At 35.7% G+C, this 24178-nt stretch overlaps 1 pseudogene; it reads right to left on the bottom strand.

Annotated features, from left to right (window-relative positions):
• Positions 1–4683: 4683 nt before the first annotated feature.
• LOC149813167 (flavonoid 3'-monooxygenase CYP75B137 pseudogene) lies at positions 4684–6522 on the bottom strand (annotated as a pseudogene).
• Between the last annotated feature and the right edge of the window lie 17656 nt (positions 6523–24178).

Here is a 24178-nt window from a genome sequence, read left to right as displayed (position 1 = left end):
GTCAAAGTCAGATGTTAAACATAACCCTTTGCTAAATTCCAACAAATGGGCCCATGACTAGTGGAAGGGCCCCACCGGAACGGGCCCAGGTCCTATTTAACGTGCTGATCCAAGTCCAACTTCATACAGTTGGACTTCGATTCGAGCTTCCTAGTGAATCCGATTAGCAAATAACATCAGTAGTTCACTAAGATCCAGAGTTGGACCAATTTTGAATGTGATGTCAAACAGAAACCAAGATTTACCTAATAAGGGCGGTCATCTTAATCAAATCAACATCCAATTTACATAAGCGTCGTTGTCAGCGATACTTTGAAAATATCATGATTTTATCGTGACATTAAATATTTTTTAAGAGCTAATATCGTATTTACTATGTCACAAAGACACGTGGACCAAGGACGCGTGCCCGGGTTCGACTGGCAGGTTGGAAAAAAATTTGGGAAAATATGGCATGAAAAGTTTTAAATTTTCTAATCAATAAGAAACTAATGTTTGATATTTTAATGTTAAAAATTGTAATTTTATTAAAATAAAGCTTTCAAACACTAAAAAATAATGAAAATAATATTAAATTATTGTCCACAACGTGACATAATGAAAATATATATATGTTGATATTTTCTCAAGATTCTTGTAGGATAACAAAATTTTGATTCATTTATATCATTTTCTCTTGCCATGAAAATCTGGTGTCCAGACCCAAGGGGTTAATTTGGCGTTGTGGAATGGGTCATAGACTGTTAGACAGGCGGTCTAGGTTCAAATCCCATTGGCGTCACCCCCGTGCAAGCTGAAGCTTGGTGACTTCCTGGGGTCGAGGGAAAGCCGTCAGAGTTTTACGCTGACATTGACAGAGACCCTAATATGGCAGGCCGAGAGCCAGAGCGGCGGCTAGGTCTATGTGCCTTGGGCAGTTTCTCCAAGTAAAAATTCAAAACCTGGTAACGAGATTTATTACATCGATAAGCATGTTTAAACAAGTTATTTATTTATTAGGTAAGCAAAGCTGAGGGATGACCCACATGGGATTCGAAACTTGGGACGATAGTGGGACCTAACCATCCAACTATCCCATTAGACCCCAAGTTACCACAACCACAACCAATGTACTCATTGAAATTCTGCAGTTAAAAACTAAATTTGACTGTATCTAAAGTTTCTAATCTCGGTGCTTCTTATATGATGGGCTCGTACAGCCTATAGTGTTGCGAGTATGCGTGTATGACTAGAGTTTGACCGCCAATTCAAAGGCTTTTTAATTAAAGATGGGGACACGTGTATATAGATTTTTTAAAAAATTTAATTCATAAAAAAACATTTTTGATATTTCATTATTAAGATATATTTTTATTGAAATGTTACTAGAATTCTAAAAAAAAAAAGAATTATTTAAAATATGAAAACAATGTTTGATATGTGTCAAAGTCATGTCAGCGTGTCTCTGGCTAGGACATGCTCTAAATGCGTTTGGTCAGAGCTAGGATCGGATCGGGTGCCACCACCACATGGCACACCTTTAAGTGTGCCGCTATACCTGGTGCCCTTCATCTTTGAATGAGAGAGAGTCTGTCGGTTGTGGGGGCCAAAAAGCATACGTAGGGCAGCCAGGTGCAGAGGGGTGTGTGTGTGTGTGTGTTGATCGTATGGTTCAACCACAATTTGCATATTCTTCCGCTTTACACAAAGCAGAATAATAATAATAATAATAAAATGTCATTAGCTTTTTCAACGGAACAAAGAGCATCAATGCCTACTTTTGGGTTTTTGTCTCTGTTCATGTTTGTTCATCCCATAAAAAATTATTGTAAATCGATAGAATGGTAGTTGTCGTCTTGACATTTTTTTTTTGTTTAATAATTAATTAGATTTGAAAGTTGGCACTGAACAATGCATGTCAACAGTGCTTTTATTCACAAGAGGACTGTCAAGAAGCAAGATATTGACTGCATAGTGGTGAAAAATGATAACTGGACTTTTCTTTTAATTAAGATGTTGCTTAATTAGGGATGTCAACTGATCGGATATATTTGATATCTGACCCGATCTGAATATGATTAGTTGGATTCAGTTAAGAAAACTGGATTTGATTATTAATAATTGTATTTGGATTTTGTTCAAGGATTTCATGATTGAATCCAGCGGATATCAGATTCTGATGGAAATCCGAATCTGACGACATGTATTAACTTTTTTTCCATCCGAATCCTGATCTGAATCCAATTAGCAAATGTCCGATTAATTAGTTGGGGATTCGGTACTGTTGCCCTGTTGGCTACATCCGAAATGCTTACATCCCTAACCTCGCTTATATCAAAATCTCAACATATCTAATGTACGACTATTTAGACAAGGTATCTTTTATTGCATACTTTCTCCATGCATGTTGCTTCGTACAGTCGTTAATTTCTTCTTTTTAAACTTGTATTTGAAAGATGTTTCAGAATGTAAAATTCTTAAAATTTCACTGCTCCTCGAATTTCTTTATTAAGACATTTTATGAAAGCAAATACATAAAGAAATTTTCACTTAAGAGTAGGTGATGGAAAAAGTATTAATATTTTTTGAATGATGAGAAACTTTTTTTATTAATTAATAGCAAATAATTATAACAGGATAGCTGGGAATGATCGTAATCGGCCAAACAGATCCCAAAAAAGACACAAAAAAATTTGGTTGTAACCAACCACATAAATAATGCTGTCCAAGCTATATACGGCTGGTTGGTAAAGTAGCCTGAGTAATTTTGGGGTCTATATGTGGTGAAAAGTAAGTTAAGATGCTCCACATATGCCCCTCTTGCTTGCTTGCTCTTGTAAATAATAATCAACATTTTATTATTTGGTGTCTCGTTTTTCTTGTCCCTAAGCACTTGTTCTGCTTAGATTGCTATAAGCAAAATGAAGGGAAGAAGCACTCAACATGTTTGTTACAGAGAACTTAATTAGAGAGAGTCCGTCCACCATGGACTCTCAAGGATCAAATTAATGGGTTCTGTAATAATTATCTGGCACTGCATTTGGATGTTGACAGATCAGATTTTATTTGATATCCGAACTAATTAAATACAACAACAACAACGCCTTCATCCCGAACTAATTAAATACGATTCCATTAATTACTCGGATTCGAAAAACAAAACAAGTGGCATCTGATTGATAATACAATCTGGATACAGTAGTTTTAAAAGAGCCTTTGCCCCATGTCCCTGCAGTATCCACTTCTTTACCTGTTGTAGCTGAAGGATCAAATCACAGTCGAAGTGAGCTAGTTTTTAAATTTTTTTTTTTTTTGGGGGGGGGGGACCAATTATCACAGCTGTAGTATATATCCACTTTGGGATCAAATCACCCACCATCCTAATTATTAACCAAAGGATTAAGTTCAAAATATAATTGAGGGCAACCTCTAGTTTGACTATTGGGAAAATAAAAATAAAAATAAAGGATCTTAACAAGGATGGTTGACAATCCCACATAAGTTTAGAGAAGCCAGTTTCAATTACCTGAAAACCCTCAACGATTATGAACCGGGTTTACTCTACAACAATATCCTGGAGTCGGCGGACATGGGACCCTTTGGTTTTATCCACTCAAGTCCAGTTAGTGCAATCGTGGGATATTGGCCCCATCTAGTGGGCCTTTTATCCAGGACCGGTTGGCAGGTCCAAAGACCACTCTAGAATTAACAGGCCCAAACTGACTAACTTCTTCCAACATAGATCCAGATGTGGCCCATGAAATCTAGACATTTTACGAATAAATTGTATTTGATCTGATATCCGAATTAAATCAGATCTCCAAATAGTCGATTTCGGTTAAAACGAGTCACATCTGCGTAGGATAACAGTTTTAGGTTTTACTAAAAAGTTGGTATAAACCGACGTGGTATCCCATGTGGTAAGTGGGGTCCTGTGTCAAGCTGAAGGCCCAGGATCGAATCCCTCTGCCACATGGGGGCAGCTGTTGTTCTGGTAGGGATCCGTCTAACCCCAGCTTGCCTTTTAAAAATAAAAAATAAAGTTGGTATAATTATTGAGGTTTGTGGCTGTCCACGGCTTGATAAGCAAGCTGGGGATATATAGGCACCTGTGGGATTTGATGAACCCAAGATTTTCCTCGAATTTGGATCATGTGCAATCAATCACATTGCACAAACCATTTTCTGTCTCAGCCTATGAACTGTGGACCCCAACAAACTGATGGGTGGTGGTCAGGTGCACTTTGTGTAATGTGATCCAGCCTCGACTACTCGATCAGTCATGATGCATGGTGCGACCTTAATTACTATCTAATTTGACCTTGTTGTGAGATGGTAAATTTGATCATATATAAAGAAGCTAAGATTTTTGAAGGAGATGGCAAATTACATAAATGATGATTCATTGGGAACCCTGTGCACACAACAATTTATTTGTTGCCCATGTCACAGGGATTCTCCAATTCACTCTTTGTGTGTCCTTCCCTTTTTATATGCTATTTTTAATACAAAAATGGCACGTGTCATTTCTTCCTACTTTTTCTTTAAAACACAACAACAAAACCAAAAGGCAAGCAGTATGGGGGCATGGCATGCCTTTATAGGCCTATATAGTGCACAGGACTATGCAGAGGCACCTATAAATTCTACTGTTCCTTCAAATAAACGGTCTTTAATTTTAGGACTCCAAACCTTAGAGATGGCCTAAAGAAGATAAGCACTAGCTGCAAGCCTTGGCCAAGGGTGCACCCTCAATGGCACAGCCCTTTGCAATGTGATCCCATATGCCTCTTCCATGTTCAACTTCTCCGTCATCCGACCCTCCGGCATCTCCCACCCGAACCCATGAACCAAGGTCGCAGTCATCAGCTGCACCATCTTTATGCCCATGCTCATGCCAGCGCAAATTCTTTGACCAGCCCCAAACGGAATTAGCTCAAAGTCATTGCCTCTTATGTCTATGTTTTCATGTCCAGATCCGAGCATGAACCGCTCCGGCTTGAACTCAAGAGGATCGGGCCACACATTGGGGTTGCGGCCTATAGCCCATATGTTCACCAGTAGGCGTGTGCCCTTGGGGATGTGGTAACCTGCAACCTTGCAGCTCTTGGAGGCAATACGTGGAAGCGAGAGCGGCATTGATGGGTGCAGGCGCAATGTCTCTTTGACAATGGCCTGCAAGTATGTAAGCTTGGGTATATCCGACTCTTTAACTAACTGGTTGCGGCCAACTATAGTGTCAACCTCAGCTTGCGCCTTCTCAAGTATGTCCGGATGGCAGACTAGCTCGGCGATTGCCCATTCTACTGTACTTGCCGTAGTGTCGGTGCCAGCCATTAGAAAATCCTTCGTTTACAAACACTTTAGATCAATAATGATGATAGTGATTGATGATACCTTCCATCTCTCGTGACAAGGTAGATTATGGCATTGAATTAACCATTCTCATAAAATCATGCTTGGAGAGCAGATCAGGTCATATCATATATAACCGATTCCCACCGCACATCTAACTTTGGTAAATTCATGCATGGCACCTCTCTCACGCACGGTTACCAAGTGAGATATGTATGATGGGAATTGAATATAACTGGTGATAGATTATATACAATATGACACGATCTGTTATCTAATTACGTGTGTGTGTGTGTGTGTGTTTATTCTTACCAATAGCAAGGCTTTGATATCTATATCAGTCAACTTGCGTCCCTCGCCATCTGCATTTTCCTTCAACCTCAACAAAACACTCAAAATATCACTCTGGCCTCCATCCTTTCGACGGTCTTCCAATATATTTTGGAGAAACCTGTCGAGCCTCTTTTGCAAATTCTTCAGCCTTTTAGTCACCCCACCGACATCCAGCCACTGCAATGAAGGTACAAAGTCACCTATATGAAATGCCCCTGCCAGTCTCATTAATTCCAAAACCATCCCTCTGAAGTCGTCTGCATCCTTTTCATTCTCAAAGAGTCTCCTTCCCATGAGGACCCTCCCTAGAGCATTCGTGGTGCACACGTTCAGCATCTTGCCTAGGTTGATGTCTGAGACCTCATTAGCGAGCGTCGATGCAAGAATCCCGACCTCGGCCTCTCGGAGGTGCCGGAAGTCATCAAGAGCCTTGTTGGAAAAGATGTGCATTGAGCAAACCTTTCTTAGACTGCACCATTTAGGACCATGGTCAGCCCATACTAGATCCTGTCTCTGGTAGGACATGTTCTTTGCACCCACACAGGGCGGGCGCGAAGAGAAAACCGTGTCATTGTCCTTTAAGAATTCCCGTGCTGCAGAATCTGAGCATGCAACTACCACAGTAGTCGTGCCTAAACGGAGGCAGAGTATAGAGCCATAGCGCTTTGAGAGTGCTGTGAGGGACTGGTGTGGATTTTCCCCTAGGGTTGTCAAGCTACCAATTAGCGGCCAGCCATTGGGGCCAGGGGGAAGCCGGCTACAGCGCCGGGCCCAAAGGTAGAGGAGTCCTGCACATAGGGCTGCAAGGGAAACGCCAAGTTGGATGGGATTAGCGAATAGGTCCGCCGAAATCATGATGTATGGTGCGGTTGGACCATGCATGTGAGAAATGAGAAGGGTTTGATCAAATTTATAGGGTTAAAATGAATAGTTGTAGGAATCATTTTTTTTTTTTAAATATTACAAGATTGCCATATGATATGATTGGTCACCTTCGTGCCTGCGTGCTGACAATTGGCTGGGTTTCTTTGGCTTACAACAATGAAAGGTTAATTAGGGATGTGTTGCACTCCATGTGGTGGTGGTAATTGGTTGGGGATCTCTAATTGGTTGGGAAGTGTGCTAATTTGAGGAGTTGGTTAAATTCGTTTGGATGAGCTAGGTCATCTTGGAAGAGAGGAGTTGATCTTGACGTTGGAGAGTTTTTAGAGGCAGTTGTGGTATAATTAGGGTTTTTTGTTGACATGCCTTATAAACGGTGATTCCGCAAATGGCTCTTGATAGATGTTAATTTGTGGTCCTTTGTAGAAGGGTAATGGTATGCTGACTTTGAAAAAGTTGTGGGGTTCAACTTCAAAACTAAATATCATGCTAGGACGCATGTCACGAATTCAAAACCCACCAGGTGGCATTCCTTGCTGCATGGTCGAAGCTAGGTGTGTGCTCTACTGTGGATACCAACTGGCAGTCAATGTACAGTCACCATAAACAGAACCAAAGTAATTGGTTGATTAAAAATACAGTTTTGCAAATAGCATTCTCTGCTCATCTGGTAGGGGCGGATGACACATAAAAGCCATCAAGTTTTTTATTTTTAAAAAAGTAATCTTTGTGTTAGGCAGGCAGGCAGGCAGACCCCTACCAGATATCTCTTAAATTCCATGTGGCAGAGGAATTCGAACCTGGGCCTTCAGCTTGGCACAGGACCCCCCGCTTACCACATGGGATACCGCCTCGGTGGTAAAAAGCCATCAAATGGAAAGATGTGACAAGTTCAAAACCCTGGAATGAGCCTTAATTTGCTGCACAAAGAGAGAGAGAGAGAGAGACTATTAATATAGAAACTTACCACGTTTACGTATCCATTGTTTGACCCACCTTCATTGCCCGTCAGTCCCATAGCCTACTTACCACCCAACAATGTGGTATTTATGTGAAGCTTATTTTAAAACTTTCTTATAATATCACAATTCATAAAATTGATGATGTTAATACTTATATTAATTGAATGAGCCAGAGGATCACGCACATTAAATTAATTAATTAGCCATATCGCCAATAATGAAAATAATGATTACATGAAGATTAATGGTGATAAAAGTGACCCAGGCAAATAGGGCCATTGCTTCACGTGGAAAGTGCATTAGGTCAGATGGTAAACCGTCAATGGCTATTTTGGATGCCGTTCATTCATGAGAGATGAAAAGCAGTCAGAATACCATGGATGGGGAAATAAACTTGTTTATTGGATGGGTTCCACAAACTTTTTGTGATCCTCGATGAATGGGATCGCTGAAACAAAACACACAATATGGTGTTGTGGCTGTTCATCACATGGATGAATGAGACATGATGCGCGCTCTCCTCCACATGACACCTCTGAGCCTGTATTTGAGGAGTATGAACCGTAACAATGGTTTCTCTTGAATAAAAAATAAAATAAATAAATAAGAACGGAAAAAGGCCATACTATCCCCCAATAATAGCCCATTTTTGCAAATACTTAAAAATATGTTACAATTATCTGCATACTCAAATTCCTGACTTATTTATGATCATTTTACCCATCGCATGCAATTTGTGTAGACCTGCTGACATTCATATAAATACCTTGTGAACCTCTAACATATTAAAATCAAACTAAAAAACAAATCATATGATATTTGTGCAGACTTACTAACATTTGTAAAAATATCTTGTGAACCTATGAAATTTCAGATTAAAAATGAATCTAAAGATATTTGCATGATATTTGTGTTAGCCTGCCGATATTCACACAAATATATTGCAAACCTCTGAAAGAGTAAAAATGGCAAACTAAGAAGATACAAATGTATTTGCATAGACCTTCTAACATTTGTACAAACTTCTAAAAGTTTAAAATCAAGTTAAACGCTAGCATTCACACAAACATCGTGTAAACCTCCAAAATGTTTACAATCGTAAACAAATGATATTGGCAACATATTTGAATGAATCTATGATACCAACCAAGCTTGGGTCAAGGCCATGAGTCGGCTCCTAAACACTTGGGCGAGTTCAAGGAGCTAACATGAAAATATTGTAAGACCTTCAAGGGTATTATGGGCATGGGTTGATGGTTAGTTAAGAAGGGTATTTTAGACTTTTTATATAATTGTTGGATCTATAAGTAAGTGCTTCATCTTACTTGTTGATGCAAGTTTTATGAAATGATATTTTAAAAAGATATTTTTAATAAAAACATTTTGTGAAAGTCGGACACCAAATAATAAAAACTGGCTCACACTGGGATGAAATCCGGGTTGAACTCAGGGACCAGAAGACAACTTTATATTTCATACAATAACAAGTTTTATTGTTAAAAATAAAAATAAAGAATTAATTTGAATGAGAATACGACCCTTTGCGGAGGGCTTACGAAAATAATAAATAATTACAGGCATTTTACAAACTCAAATTAATTAAATAAATAAACCTAATCTAAAAGAAGGGGAAAAGAGGTCTTCAATTGCTTGAGCTTGTAGTCTCTTTATATGCACTGCTTCCCTTTAAACCTTAGAGTACTATCATATAATCTTTAAGCTCATTTACTCTTTATTCATTTGATGAAACATTTCTTGAGGGACGCTTTAGGGGCCTTCTCGAGACCTTTTTGGGCTCTCTGAGGGCTCGAAGGAACCTTTAAATTAAAGACTCATCGCAAGTTTAATCGCTTCTCTACAAAGCATAAAAGTACAAAACGAGTAGAACCAAGCAAGAAAACTATACCAAAATCTAATATTTCAAGCAAGAAAAATCAAGAAACTAATCTAACAAACTAACTAATATGCTAAAGGACAACGAGCTAAATGACAAAAGTGAATAACAAACTAATAACTAATAAACAAAGAAAACAAAGAAAACAAACAAAACAAAAACACAAAATACAAAACTAACTATCGACGTATACCAAACAAAAGTATAAAAGACGAAAATTAACTAACTTGAATTACACTAAGTAATTTGAACATGAATAAAGAAATCATGCTAACCGAATTATAAGAATTAAAACTAATTAGCTAAAAGATAAAAACTAATTGACAAATTAACAACTAACAATATATATGTTGTACGGAATTTAAAGTTGACTAAAAAAACTAATTAACAAGCAATCAAGAAGAAAACTAACCGACTCTTCAAGATTCAAAAATTTAAATAACATGTATGTATAACTAATCAAATAAAGAAACAGCGAAACTAATAACTATTGACTGATTTAATAACTAAACTCAGTTCTACAAAAATACAAATCTAAGCTAAATAACGAACAAACAAATTTGAACACTAACTTAGACGATCTACTCTAATTAACAATATTATAAACAAAGAGTCAGCTAATGCTAATTATCAACAAGATCTAATTAATTAAGATTAAAATTAAAATAAACAAACTAACATACATAAATTAACTAATACTAACTTAATGGAAACCGATTGTCTACAACAAAACATGTTTGCATAAAATAATTAATATTAACTAAACTAAGCAACTCAATAATTGATAAAAGATGGAAATCGGATAGATAAATAATTCTAAGTAATCTAATTAAGCTAATCTAATTTTAATTAATCTAACTAAATTACCCTGATCTAATTGATGTAAAAATAGGAATAAAACATGAATTAAAATAGCTAATTAAAAATATAAACAACTAACTATCTAATTCAGCTAGATTAAAAATTCAATTAAACATGATAATTGCACTAAAACAAGTATTTTCTAATCTAAGTATTAAAAATTAAGTTTTGAAAGTAAATAACAATTTAACTAACTAATAAAAATAGTAAATAAAACTATCTATTTGATTAAAATACTAAAAATTAAAATAACTAATCTATTTATTTATTTACTAATTTCTAATTTTAAGCTATTTAATTAAACAAAACTAAATAAAGCAATTAATGAATATCAAGAACATGAATTAAACACTAACCAAACTATTCTAATACTGGAAATAAATAGAAAAAATTTAGATCTAATGAACAAAAATGAAAAGATTATAAAAAACCTAAATCGACTAATTTATTCTAATCTAAATAATTAATTTAACAAATACTAAAAATAAAGAACCTATTCTAAATCAATTCTACACTAAATATGAACCTAAACTAAATAAAAGTTAACGTGATTAAGGAAAAACATCTAACTGCATGCATCAATTCAATTAAAATAATACGAGTAGGCACGAAAATAAAAAAAAATGGCTAATACTAAATTCATCTATTTTATTTTTTATTTTTCTTTTGCAGTTTATAAAAACAAAACTCATCTAAACTATATGCAGCGATTAAATTATGCTATATGCAATGATGAAATATTATTCATATATTCTACAGAATAAAATAAAAAAACTAATCTAAATAATAAACTATAGAGAGAGGAGAGATAAAAAGCAAACCTCATGATTTGCCTTCGATGGAAGGGTTGAGAAGAAGAAACGATCTTTCATCCAAGCTGCACGTACCTCTGATCATGGGGACAAGAAAAACGATGTCAGAAGAGATTAGAAGCAAGATGAGAACGAGGGAAAAAGAGGAAGAGAATAGGGAGAACCGGTTGGGAACGAGAAGGAAGAGGAAGATAAGAGAAGGAGGAAGGAAGAGGCACACATTTTTTTCTCAAGAAGGAGACGAGAAAAATATTTTTTATACTAAACAAATTAGGTCACACATTTTTTTTTCAGAAAACTCCAATTAGTTTTCAAAAATTTCAAAAGAGCACTTTTAGAAAAATGTGTTGTAGAAAGAGGACACTTCTAAACCAAATAAAATAATTATTAAAACTCCTAAACTAAGTCATCTACAAATTAAAAAGTTTTAAAGTAAGCAAAACACTGAAAAACATAGGAAAAGGTTTAAAAATGAGATTTTACCTTTATTTTGAATTTCAAAGTAGTTTGTCAAAAACACTAATAAGAATGAGTTTTTAATGTAATTTTTTTGATGGACCATGCTTAAAAATATATGTATAAAATGCAAAATACATGCATGATCACTTGTAAGCGTCTTTAATCATACTCAATACAACTGACTCCTTTGTGAGATTTGACTCTCTAGTGTAACTAGTAGAAATTAGGCTCTTAACTACTTATAGTTGAGAGATTCTTTCTCATCCTCATTCATCCCTAACCAAACTCAACTCCCTAACTCTCCTTTTTCTCCCTTCTCTCTCTTAATTCTCTTCTCCTAGCCGATCTCCATTATTCTCCCATAGCAGATCCCTGTTATTTCCTTCTTGATTACCATTAGCTGGTATCAATTTTGGTATCAGAGCATCAAGATCCATCACAAACCACTCCAGTCACCAGCAGAAAGCAAAGGCTAGGTAGGAAGAATCTCTTCACACAAGCATGAGCATATTAAACCAATCAACCTCTAAAATTGGAGGTGAATTCAAGCAATTGAATCAAGATCTTGGAAGTGGCTATTGTTGGACCAGTTTCACATGAAGATCAAGTGAAGAAACATTCAAAGAAGGTGAGTTACAGTTCAAACTCACATTTGAAGAAAAATCTTGAAGAGGAGAGAATAATCTTGTTGATCATCTCCGCTATTGAGCTCCAAGACTTGGTTAGTGTGATGATATTTTGAGAAGTTCTTAGAAACTAGATCATTTTAGGTACTGCATATAATCAAAATTAGTAGATTGTGTGTGTGCTGAAGAGATTTCTAGAGTGAAATCAAATTCTCCACTCTTGGGTTGAATTTTGATTCTCTCTACATGTTTGAATGGTTACCTTGGTAGAACAAGATAGCTTAGGCAATTTTTTGGTGGAATTCTCAAGTTCTTGAATGAATCCATGTTTAGGTTTGTGACATTGATGTTCAGATGTTGACTGATGCCAAAAATTGATATGTTTTTTTCATAAAAAATTGGGTGTCGATTGAAGTGATTTACGTGCACTTGCAAGAGCACTGCATAGAATTCCAAATAGCTGTCGATTCTTGGAGAATTATTTCAGTTCATGATCAAATTCAGTTTTGGATCTGATATATATATAAAAGAGTATAATATGAGTTGTCTGATGCATAAATTGTGATTGTTGAGTGATTGAATATGAATTGGGTCAGATTCTTGATTGAGATCATGTTGTTCTCTCAAGTCCACGTTGGAGCACTCAAGATCTTGATCTTGATTCCAAAGTTTCAAAGTTGAGTGATATTTTCTGCTATAGTACCAGTTCTTTCTTGTTCTTTGATGTATTTGAGGTGTGAAGAAGTTTTAAAACTCACGACTAGAAGTGCAAAACCATTGGATATAGTGTGATCAAGTTCTTGATCTAGCTTGGTAGCCAAATTCAGTTTAGTCTAGTCAATTCAAAACCTAAAAATTGGGTTTGACCTGAATTTGTGGAGTCTGGGTCTAAAATTTCCATAAGTTACTTTCATATATTAGTTTGCTACCTACCAAGTTTGAGAATTTTGTAATACCTATATCCTGCGATCTAATTTTTTTTAGTGCAACCTATTTTCACCATTATGTGTAAACTGAACCTTGTCATATTTGGACCAACCTGAATTGAATCCACGGTTTGACCTAGATACACTAACTCATTTGACCTAAAATTTTGGCTTGACCTGCCCAAGATATACATATCAAAATCAAACCAATCCCTAGTTGTGAACAAACCCTAACCTAACCCAAAAGTATAAGAATCGAACCAATTTAGACCTAGATGTAATCTGTCAACCGGTTAGACCTTATGGTGAGCCATGCTGACCCGTGAGACCCAAGACATGTTTGACACTTTCAAAGCTGAGAACCAGCAAAAGTGTAATAAAGTAGGAGATAAGTTGAATAGCCTTGAATAGAGAATGGACCTCTTAAAGAAATTAGAACTATGAGGTATGGAAGTTCACCTAGACCCAATGAATCCCAAGAGAGTCAAGGAGAATCAAGTAAACCAAGCTCTATGAATGACCATGAGAGACAAACTCGCCTCAAGTTTCCTACATTCGATGGCACAGACCCACTAGTTGGATATTCAAGGCTAAACCCATAAAATTGTTACGACAATGAATCCGCACACGATACTTCACGTACAAGGTTTTGATGATGAACAAGTGAATCAACTGCATTTCAGCTAAGGAAATGAAAAAAGATGACAAGAATTGAAGAATTCGATGAAGAATCTTTGAAGACTAGTGTGCAAATGTAAAATTTATTAAATGTCTTAGATTCTTGTAAGAGCCTTACTTAGAGTGCATATTTTGATTGCATTTCACCTAAAAAGTCTTTATAAAAACTTTTCTAAAATAACCTTTCATGAAAATCGTTTAAAAAAACTCTTTACTTAATTTTTCATGTTTATTAGTCGACCAACTTTCTCGCGCCAAATTTTTTAAGCAAAAACGTCATTTTCGTAAAATTAGGCGACCAAAGGTTTTATCAGTCGACCGGATATAATGTCTGTTTTCTAGAAACTTTAGCAGCAGTCGACTGAAGGTTTTATCAGTCAATCGGACAGAATGTGTGTTTTCAGAAAAATTTAGCAGTAGTCGACTGAAATATTTTTCAGTCTACTGATGATATTATCAATCGACTAACTTTTTCTTTAGTCGACTAAGTTTCAAACTTCAGATTTTTAAACGGCTATTTTAAACATATTAGTCAACCGATGATAACTGTCAGTCTGCTTACAGTCAACTAACTTTTATTCCAGTTGACTAATTTTGTCGTTTTTCCTGAAACTTCTAAAAGGCGTGTATTTTCATTTTTCAAATGTTTTGATCGTTCAAAATGAACTATTTTGACACCCTTTCATACCCTCAACATATGAAATTTTTCAACTATAAATATGAGTGCATTCCACACTCAAAAACATTGAATTGAATCAATCTAATCGAATTACATTGAATTATTCTTTGCTTTTCATTCAAGTATTCATTTTCTCACTCACTTGATATTTTCACTCAAACTCCTTTAAGAGCTAGTGAATTCATGATTTGAGTATTTCAACAACCTCAAAAGCTAATTGCATTCCGTTTGCATTCATAAGAAGGTCTTGTAGGTTGATTGTAAGTTGATTATTTTATTTTTCTGTAAAATGAAAGGTCTCCTTAGTTTAAAAAAGTTGTTTACTTTCAGTAGGTTTGTTACTGAAAGTGGGACCGAATTTGATCTGTATATTCTTGTGGTTACACAAGGTTGATAGTGAAAATCTCAAGCGGGTTTTGCTTGGGGACTGGATGTAGGTCTGGAAGTCCAAACCAGGATAAATTCTTGTATTCTTTGTGTGATTTTTTGCGAATCTTAAAATCCTTCAAAATTCTAAAGACGTTATTTAAATGCACTATTCACCCCCCCCCCTCTAATGCTCATTGCCTCGATCCTACAACACTTCCAAAAATGAGAAAGTGAGATTTGCTTCAAATTAATTGGAGGGTGATGTTAAGCGTTGGTTCTCGTGGTTTGAGTTCAATCTAATGAATCCCACTTGGGAATACTTCACCAAGACACTAGTAATCAGATTTGGACCTTCCTAATTTTTTTATTACAATGTGTCAAGAACCAAAATTAGACAAGTGAAAAGTATGGATGACTACCAAGTTGAGTTTAAGAGCAAGAAGAACCAATGGAGCTTGCAACACATTTAGCTTGAGTTGCATGAAACACCTCTCATAAACAAAGATATAATAGAGGATATGGTGCATAGAATACCTCCTGTGTATTAGGCAAGTGTGTTGCGCATTACATAGCAAATGCACACCAACCATTGATTACAATTGCTTCATTAGCATGATTCTTGTAAGTGAAACCTATCAAAAATATCTTTGTAATTGCATGCTGAGTTTGAGAGATTGTGGTTCTGCATGAATGAATAAATTCTTGCATAGTTGTTGTTTTTGGTATAGTAGCTGCCTACAGAAATTATTGTCATATTTCATACTCGAGATAGTGAATACTACAATAGAAAAAAATGTTCATAACCTAAATTAGAGATACAACCCAGTTTTTCAAACAATAATGCAAAACATGCATCAATTGGATGTGTTTGATCCCGAAGGAGTGAGGCAGCCTAAACACCTTTAGTTTAGGGGTGTGCCAATCTATTGCCTAGAACTCGATCATTGTAGATCACGTGCATGTGAGATATGAAAACGTTGAAAACACAAGAATAAGAACACGCAAACACACAAGCAAACACACATGTTTAATGTGGTTCAGTCAAGACTGACCTGCACCTATGATGAAAGCTCTCTCTTTAATACACATTAAGATGAGGAGTTGCTTCATGTTTGTTTATAGAACCATGTACATGTTGATTAAGGACTCTACAATTCTTCATCTTCTTAGAGTCCATATAACTCTAGAAGTCCTGTTTATGAAGGATGCTCTTATTAGGAGTTACAACATGTATCTTATTTGCATGGGACTTCTCACTAAAATGAGACTCCTTACCAATCTGAGCTTCTTCAAAAAATATTCTTGTGGATTCCTTTTTAAAAGTTGTGGCTTCTTCTAGATTGACAATGGACCATGGGTCTAGATTTGAACTCGTTATCTTCACACACACCCTCAAGCCTACCACCACTAGGTTAAGCTTGTTTTTGAAGTAACTGAATTTAGGCCCTACAAATGACTTGGTCAAAATATCAGTGACTTTCTTTTGAGAAGATATGAACTAAAAATTAATTTCACCTTTAGAAACATTTTCTCTTACAAAGTGATAGTCAATTTCAATGTGCTTGGTCCGTGCATAAAAAATTGGGTTAGCTGCAAGGTATATGGCACCAAGGTTGTCGCAACACAATGTGAGGACTTCACCAGAGGGGATGTTAAACTCTGCTAATAATTGTTTAAGCCAGAAGATCTCAAACACAACACTTGTAATGGCTTTATATTCGGCCTCTATGTTGGACCTAGCAACAGTTTCATGTTTGGTAGAGCTCCATGACAACAAGTTGGTTCCCATATGTCAGGTAATCGCTTGTGGACTTACGATCATTTGGGCATCCTACCCAGTCAGCATCATAAAACACAGATAAACGAAGAGGAAACTTCTTATTTATAGGCGCCCTTTTAAATAATGCAAGATCCACTTAACGTGAGCCTAGTGGTCCTGATTTTGTTCATGCATAAACTGACATGCTTTGTTAACTGAGTATGCAATATCTGGTCTAGTGAATGTGACAGACTGCAATGCCGCAATGACACTTTTATACTATATGGCTTCTTCTTATAGTTTTTTCCATGTTTTGACAAGGCCATGTTTGGAGTTGCAAGAGTTACAACTGGCTTGCAATCATTCATACATGTCTAGGATGTGCTTTCTCTGATAGAGCATATGACCTAAAACCTCATGAATGACTTATACCCTAAGAAAATAATACAGGGTAACCATATCCATAATGGAAAACTCATGGCCAAAGTCTTGAATAAGATTTTTGATATTTTTATGTGAGTTTCCTATAATAATGATATTATCATTGTAAATCAAGATAAACATATATAACCCTTAGTTGTGAGACATAAACAATGATAGCAGTGAATTCCATTTTCTCTATATAAGTATGCAACCTTTTAAACCACATCCTAGTTGCTTGCTTTAAATCATAGAGAGCATGATTAAGTTTGCACACAAAGTTAGAGCAAGTCTTGTCTTCAAATCCTGGAGGTTGACTCATATATATGTATTCTTTTAAAACACCATGAAGAAAAGCATTATTTACAAACAATTGATGAATCATCCAATCCATACCAACAACTATAGAAAGAACCTTTCCTACAAACGTGAGTTTGATAGCATGTGTAATGTCCTTTAAAAAATTCAACTTTTTTAAAACTTTTCCAAAACCTAAAATTTTGAGAAAATTTAAAACTTTTCATTTGTTATAAAGTTTTATATGATTCTCGAGAGTAATGTATCAACGAGTTTGTCTATGGCCCAATTTCAACCGTTCCAAATATTGGACGGCCTGCCTAAGTGCAAGCGCGAGCATATATTAGCCTTCCAGTATCAGATTCAATACATAATCAACCATGAAATTGACTTGAATGGGGTTATTACTTTGAAGACTATTACACATAAAAATACAAAAGACAAAATGTTAAGGTTTAAGACAATGAGGAATTACGTAAAGATTTGAGGTTTTAAAATCATAAGCACAATTTGCAAAAAAAAGAAAAGAAAGCATTCATAAGGATTCTCATTTCAAAATATTTGTCAGTTCTCAAAAGTAAATATCCAAAATCACAAGGTTTAAAGGTTTACAAATTTATAAAAGTCAAAATGTTTGGATCCCCTAGGGATCATAATAGATAAGTGTAAAACTTATAAAATTTGGATATTATTAATAAATAAATAATTGACCTTTATCTTTGAATTAAAAATGTATTTCTATTGTTTAAATCTCATTTATTGGTGTTTAAATGTTCATTTACTCATTTCTGACTAACAAGGGTAAAATTGATATTTTTAAAGCTATTTTAGATATTTAACAATCAATTATATTACTTCTAATCAAAAACACGTTTTTAAGAGTTTTATAAAATATTGGTATGATGTTATTGAATTTTGGAATTTATTAGATGAATTTAGCAAGTTAAAAATCTTAAATTTTAATCAAGGGGCATTTTGGTTATTTTAATTAAAAGTACTATTTAAAATATTTAATCTATGTTTTGCAGTAACTAAATTTGGTGGGATGGAGATGTTGGTGCATGCAACGTTTTTTGCTCAATAGTTAATATTTATTGGTGGTTCACCTTATCTTTTAAAATTTTTGAGAATTTTATATTTTTAGAGTTTTTGTCATTTTTTATTACACACCAAGTGTTTGGTGCATCGTTGCTTGAGCGGTCTTTGCGGATTTCGAAACCCCTCAATCTTTTAGGTTTCGATTTGTTGTTGTTCATATTATCAAAGTAAGTTTCCTTATCTGAACTTGTGGAGAGTATGTTTAGGCACTAATTGCGTACACATGATGATTTATACTAAATATTTCACTGGATTGCAAATACAAGTTATGCACACACACCGCACGTAGTTGTGAATATCTAGGTGTGTTATGGTTGCCTATATGTTTAACTGATTTGAGTGCAGGATATACTAAAAATATGATACTTACGCTAAGTATCAAAACACCTATAAGCCAATATGCATTGAATGCAATACAATGTGAAATGCAAATTGAGTAAATGTTTGTGGTAAGTACGTGGTGCAAATGCATTACTCAATAAATTTATTTTTATTATATGCAATATTTTTCTGCTCACACACACCACTTAGGCTGTAACTAAGTCCCATGGATGGTAGACCCACTAGAGGTTTGGGTTCAATGACCGGAGCCTTATAACATAAGAGAGTGAGAGGTTCTAGGGGGCAAGAGAGAGGGGGACGAACTTGAGAGGAAGAATGAAAGAACTTCAAATTTTAATTTTTTTAAATATTTAAACTACATAATAGTCTTTATATATAAGCTCATGGGAGGCTATTAACATCACGTCATAAGTTACAAGGCTCAATAAATAAAAAATATTTTTTCAAAAGTCTTTTAGATAGAACCTACTAGAGGTTAGATAATATCCAAGCCTTCTCTTTAATCACCTCGGCACGCCCATCTAGGACCTTTAAGAAGGGAGGTCAACCTCCCTAGGTGGGGCTCATCTGGTTGGTTGGCCCTTGATTGCTCTTTTAGAATTGGGTCCTTTTAAAATTGATATGTTTCCCTCTTGCTTTGCTTCATCCAACGCTGAATTATATCCACGTTCAATTGAATTTCTATCAAGAGATATTGAGAATATTTGGCCATAGGGTAGTTGTTGGGGAGGTTCACCTCTAATGGTTACATGTCTCTTAGAAAATAAATAACTATGAATCCAAGGGATGCAACCCTTGAGTTGAATGGGTACTTCTCCATTCAACATATTTCAATCCAGCCCCCTTTAAAGATTACAAGAAGGGTCCTTAGGACCAGTTTTACAAAAGAAAAATATATAAGTGCAGTTTTTGGAAGAAGAAAACAAATTTGAAAGGCTATAAGTTGTGATCAAACCATCTGTTTGTAGCGATTTTCTATGTAACTGTATACTCCCATCAATTCGGGTTCACCCTCTTTCAAAAAGTTACATAAACCATATTTGTGGCTTCTTCACATTGAATAAAAAAACCAAAAAAACATCTCAAACCCGTTAGAGTTTAAAGCCAAGCCAAGGATGGCTTGAGCTAAGTTGGTCCAAGCGACTTAAACTATTAAACTATATTGAAAGCCCTGAGTCCATTAAATATGTTGAATGAGGATAAACTCATGAAATGAACTAGACGAAGGCTTATACCATTTAACCAGCAAACCTAGAAATAAGGTCATTTAGGCTCACCCATGTGGTTCAAAGTTCAAACTAGGCCGTTTAGGCCTCCTTGAAACTGTTAGAATTGAGGTCAAGAATTACATAATCGATTAAACTTAAAGACCTACCGGCTTGGATCCCAGGAACCAAAGGCCAAGTGAGCACATCGCTCAAACTTGGGGCTAAGTTGGTCCAAGCAACTTGGCTCAAGAGGCTCAAGGTTTGGGCTCTGTGAGGACACACATTCATCAAAATAAAAAAAATAGAAGGACATCACGGTAATCAAGAAACATGTCCAGACAACCTGTTAATGTAATAAAAAATAAGGATTAGGAATATAACTGTAATTTTGTATATACCGTATACAAACCTAACCTCCAGCCTTGGTGACCGAGCCTGCAACTGTGGTTCCGAGGCTAACTTCCAAACTTGTCTTCGTCAAAAACTTCTTTCAGGTGAACTTTTCAAATTGACACATACGTTTGATTAGAAATGCATATACATGCAGAGAAGATTGCATAATTACAGATGAAACTTATTATGGTTAATCAGAATCACCATTGAAGGATCTGGCATTAAATTTATTACAAAATATTAAGAATTACTTTTTCCACTTAGAAAGACTGTTAATGTTATGTCTTTCACCATCACTTGTGGTTTATTGTTTTAATTAACGGCTTGTATTATAAACAAATTGATGTCAAATATCACGTTAAAATTGTTGTAAAGATGTATCCACTTCAAGGCATATGTCTCACTAGAGAGGGCAATTGCCAGTTTTTGGGGAAGGATCATATCATGTTTAAAAAACCCAATTGAATCCACATCGGATTGGATAAAACCATATGTGATGCAATAACTTGATATGGACTCGGTATGCACCGATCCACGATCCAAGATTCAAATGGATCTCATCACACACGGAAGCTTTTACGCAGATGAGTCCAAAGAGGACTAGGAAAATGGATTTTTGGGACCCATGCACTCTGTTTTGACGAAGGTAGTCTAAATAAAAGTTATGCATGACTTGCATAGCTTTCCAACAAATCTAAAAACACTAGATTCAGATCAGCGGTGTCCATTCTACGGACTCTAAACGAGGACCAACGAACAAGGTTATGCCAGACTTCTAGATTCTGCAGACAGTCTATTCAATAAGGTTTTTGACCCTGAAAACAGTAGAGTTTGCAAAAACTCCCAACTGATAAGTCGAAGGTCAAATCCAGACCTTTCCAACGAACTAAAATTCGGAATTTTCTGAGTTTTTTATAAGGCTCTACAAATTTTTGAATTCTGGAAAATGGTATGAGTTATTAATAATAGAACTAAATTTTCTACTATTCGACAACAGAAAAGATTAATATTTTTGAGGCACTTAAACGAAAAATCAATTAAAACTCAAAACATGAACATTGTAGATCTAGGTTCTAGCTTTACACAGAATAAAAAAAATGAATTCTCATAAAGGTAATCTCCAGATAACAAAAAAAATACTAAACACCACTAGGAGTGTTCTGAATCAAACAAGAGACAGCGGATTCCTGTCAGTCTGAGACTTTGACAGCAATTTTTAGAGACTCAGACGACCGATTCATGAAATGGCCTCAACTATAAAGTTGTAGGAAAATATTTTATCTTTCCAAGAAGCTAAAGAACGCAAGAATTTGACCAACATCGAAGCTGGTACATGTGATTCTTCAGAGTCATTTCAGACAACTCAGGATTCAGGAATCCGGGTTTTGACTGAAAAATTCGAGTTATATATTAACCAATAAAACTGGATATTTGTGTATAATAGAATCACTCTGTAGCATAAAAGACTTTTATTCATTAACTAAAAAAACAATACACAACCTATTGCAACTCACAAATACTTTGATAGAAACAAAAAAAAAACACCAATGATAAAACAACGAAGATGTAAGAACAAGAAAATCTGAGAATATGATATTCGGATGACGAAGACAATTGATATCGCTGGGAAGCAGCCAACACTGGGAAGAATACTCTCAAACCGTAGCTCAAACCAATGGCCAACACGAACCACAAACATCAACACACCAAGGGCGATCTTGACAAGATCACCTTCACACCAAAAAATGAGTTTTGGTTTCACCTTCACCAAAGGAGTTTTTTTTCTTTCTCAAAACCAGCTACCAAAACCGAATTTTTCGTTTCTTTTGAACCATCCACACACCAAAAATCAAAATAAAGAAGCTCTCCCCTCCCCTTAGTCGAGCTTCACACATTAAAAGGCTTGGGGCTTGGGAAGGGGCCACATTAAAGAGCCAAATAGCCTTCCCAAGCCAAGCTCCAAAAACGAGCTTGACTAGCTTATTTTTTGCCATGAGCATTAACAAGGGTCAACAACTATTTTTGACTTGAAATAGTCAAAACTAAATTTGAACCAAGCCTAAATTAGTCCACCCCAAAGTGGCGCCAACTAGGGCTCCACTGAGATGGATCCAGATCCAGATCCGGATCGTGTAGCGAATTGGATCTTGAACCAAAAATACATTAGAAAATGCAAATGAGAAAAATAAAAACTACCCACGTTCCCCATACACCCTTTAGTACCACAAAACAATCCTACAAGGTATCAGAACTATCCAGATTCATAGAATCTGACTCTTAAAAAAAATAAAAAAAAATATGAGATAAATATTGCTGATATAATATCCAAAAAAATTATGATTTCACGAAGACGCAATGGAATCAAAACAACAAAAGAAGGAGCGCGTCGAGCATCGAGCATCGACTAAATGGAAGATCCACTAGGATAAGGAATGTCCTGCAAGCGTGTGGATCACCTTGGGTAGCAATGCTTGGATCGAGTCTGGAGAGTTGGATTAGGATCCAACTCCGCTTCTGAACTCTGAATCTCTGGATGCTCTGCATCATCCCCCCCAGGTTGAAAAGGCTTCATCCTCGAAGTCGACTCCTCTCCTTTAGCATCACCACAGTACCGCTCCAAGTGTTTGACATTTAACATGTTCGAAGTTGTGAATTGAGGCGGTAATTGAACTCTGTAAGCATTAGAATTAATGATGTCAGTAACTGCACAAGGACCAATGCGCTTAGGCGTCAACTTACAATGTAATTCAGGAGGTAAATGTTCTTTAGTAAGAGTAACCCATACCAGATCTCCAAGTTCAAACAATACCTATCGAAGCTTCTTATCATAGCTTGCTTTGTACTTACTGATGTTGTCTTGAAGATTCAGATGTACATGTTTATGAATATCTTGCAACAAAGAAATACGACCTTGAACAGAATTTAAAACAGAACCAATAACAAGAATAAGAGTTAAGTCAATAGGAGAATAAGGATTAAATCCATACAAAACAGTAAAATGGCTAAATCCAGTAGAACGATTAACACATTTATTAAAAGCAAATTCAGCTTGTGCAATTATTTGAGACCATGACATTGGTTTATCATTAATTAAAGCTTGCAACAAGTTTCTTAAAGACCGATTAACAACTTTAGTTTGACTGTCGGTCTGAGGATATGCACAATAAAAAATTGTAGATTGGTTCCTAACTTCTTCCATAATTGTCACAAAAAATGTCCTACAAATTTAGCATCTCTATCTAAAGTGATAGTTTTCAGAATGCCATACAATTCGTAAATCTCTTTGAAAAACAAATCCGCAATATGAGATGCATCAATGGTTTTTCTATACAGAATAAATCGGGCAATTTTTGTGTATCGATCAATGACCACAAAGATAGAATCAAGACCATGAGAGGTCTTAGGCAACCCTAAAACGAAATCCATAGTTATATCTTGCACGGTTTCTCAAGAATAGGCAAAGGCAAATATAACCCAGCATTAGTGATGTTCTCTTTTGTGATATGACATGTATGACATTTCTTCACGAATTTATTCACATCCTTTCGCATGCGAGGCCAAAAATATGTTGAAGACACCAAATGCATAGTCTTGTCTCGACCAAAGTGTCCTTCATTATGTATCTCAGAAATCAAACGCTATCTCAAGGAACAATCTGGGATACAAAGCAAATTGCCCTTAAATAAAAATCCATCAACCAGAAAGAAATTGTCATGAGGTTGGCTATTCACTTCATTAATAACTTTCGAGAAATAACTATTTGACTCATATAATGATGTGAATTCCTCAAAACCCCAAACGGATAACTTCATAAAAGACAGAAGAATGGTTTTTCTGCTTAAAGCA

The sequence above is a fragment of the Nuphar pumila genome, chromosome 16, assembly GCF_984573655.1.
Source record: "Nuphar pumila chromosome 16, dmNupPumi1.hap1.1, whole genome shotgun sequence".
NCBI classification, from domain to species: domain Eukaryota; kingdom Viridiplantae; phylum Streptophyta; class Magnoliopsida; order Nymphaeales; family Nymphaeaceae; genus Nuphar; species Nuphar pumila.
Note: the sequence above shows the minus strand (reverse complement) of the source record. Positions and strands in the feature narration are given on the sequence as shown.